Here is a 2,362-nt window from a genome sequence, read left to right as displayed (position 1 = left end):
TACAACACAAGTCCCTACACTTCCTTCATTATCTCCTACACCTGCAACATCAAGAATATTTGGAACAACAATATCATCAACAACAACAATATCAGAATCAACTACAACATCACGATAAAAAAATAGAAGAGTCATGTAGAGTAGCAAAATCAAAGTCAGGAATATCACACACTCTACAATCCGTCTCTTCAAGAATTGATGGAGTAGGTTGATCTAATATCAACTATAACTGTGTCGATAAATGTGTTCTTTCTGTTGGAGCAATCTAAGTACCCTAGGTTTTGATATTTGGGCAAATGTTTAAGTTAGGTTTATTGTTATATTTGATATACATTGTGAGTGTGCGGGATATAAGTACAACAAGGAAATTCCAAGTGTGATCTTGGCAAAGGAGGAAAGTCCAAGAATGAGTCTTGGAGGTGTAAGTCTAAGCATGTAGTCTTGGCAACGTAAGTCCAAGTGTGACTTGGAAATGGATGAAGTCCCGGAGGTGAGGATCCTCTTAGCAAAGGAAGACTCGACAATATGGATAAGGCCGAAGGAAGCTCCAGAAGGCAAGACATGAAGGATGGGGAGGTATCTGAGGGACGCGAGGCTGATGGAGGAGGCTAGAAGGCTAGGTCTAGGTTGGTCGGGCGAAGACGAGTGATAAGTGATTGTACTCAGAGCAAAATCATATGTGTTTAGGATTTACTGTAGTAGTACTGCAGCAGTATTGTATAGACACTGTAGCAGTACTATTGTGACACTGTAGAAGTACTATAGCAGCCGACTGGTATTGTAGCAGTCGATTGGTACACTATAGCAGTCGACTGGTACACTATAGCAGTCGACTGGTAGCTGACCGTTGGGTAATAGTCGGCTTCACATAAAGGATCAGTCGACCGGTGCATACACTAGTTGACTGGTAGCAAGAAAACAACTTAGTGTTTTCCTCTCGAGCTCTATTTAATAGAGCTCGAGGTGTTTGGGCATGGTTGACGAAATAGAGGTGGTTAACCACTATTAGTAGTCTTCCAAAGCCTCCAAACTCTTCTTGTGATCTAAGAGTGTTTGGATCAAGGTTGTGGTGAGGTTTCTCCACCGAGAAGGAGATTTGAGCTAGTTGAAGGTTTTCGGGGAGTCATCCACCGACGGATTAGGAGCATCCACCTTACGGACAACTGTGGAGTAGGAGCCCTAATCTCTGAACCACGTAAACGCCTTGTGTTACGGTTTATTTTTGGTTTATTGTCTTTCCTATTATTTATAGGATTTAGCTTTCTTCTTGTTAGTTTGTATTTTTATTTTTCGCTGCATACTAACAAGTGTAGGAAGTGACAATTTGGGTGAGATACTATTCACCCCCTCTAGCGGACGTCAAGGTCCCAACACTTTCTTGGAATTATGTTTCTTGATGTCTTGTTGTTGCTAGAATTATTGTGGCTGCTCCCTAAAATCTTGCTCAGGCTAATGGTGCTGAAAGTAAGGCTGATAAAATTGGGCCACTCAAAAATCCCTTATTGTATGTTCCCATATTTGAATCCTACAAATGAATTATACCTGTCTTGCTGATGAGTCTGATAATACTGAGGATCAGGTTGCTAATACTAGATCCTAGTCGGAAAGACACTGGCAAAGGAATGAACATCTTTAGCAATCATCGGTCTAGTCTCATACTGCTGATAATCATAATCTCGATAAGTTCTCTAGGTTGAGTAGATGTTTTGTTAACTAGAGCCTCTCCATTAGCTACATCAATCATACTCCTGTCCCTGGGAAGCAATCCCTCATAGAAGTATATAATTAGTAGTTGATCGCTTATCTGGTGCTAAGGGCAACTAGCAACAAGTTTTTTAAATCTCTCCCAATATTCTTGAAATGGTTCTCCTGTGAATTGTTAGACTCCACAAATACTCCTCTGAATAGCTGCAGTCCAAAAGCAGGAAAGAATCTCGCTAGAAATAATTTTTTCATCTCGATCCAGCTGGTGATAGAGTTGGGTGGGAGACAATACAACCAATCTTTTGCTAAATCCGCTAGTGAAAATGGAAATGCTCTAAGTCTAACATCATCTCCTGATATACCATATGGGTTCCATGAAGAGTAAACCATATCCAATTCTTTTAAATGTCTGTTGGAATCTTCACCAGATAGTCCATAAAACTTTGGTAATAGATATACAATTTGTCATAACTCGAAGTCTGCCTCTAAATCAAAATATCGAATGCAGAATGAATCATCTGACAAATCTGGTGCCTAAAGCTCTTTTCTTTTTAATGTTATTCTCCATGTCGCTCATCAAATCTGAGGTCCTAATCACACTGAAACTCTGAAACTCTAGAACTACTGATGACACAAAAGAGATTTTCTGGTGTTACCT

This window comes from Zingiber officinale, chromosome 7A (genome assembly GCF_018446385.1).
Source record: "Zingiber officinale cultivar Zhangliang chromosome 7A, Zo_v1.1, whole genome shotgun sequence".
NCBI classification, from domain to species: Eukaryota; Viridiplantae; Streptophyta; class Magnoliopsida; order Zingiberales; family Zingiberaceae; genus Zingiber; species Zingiber officinale.
The sequence above is the reverse complement of the archived record's forward strand: the minus strand, read 5'-3'. Positions refer to the sequence as shown.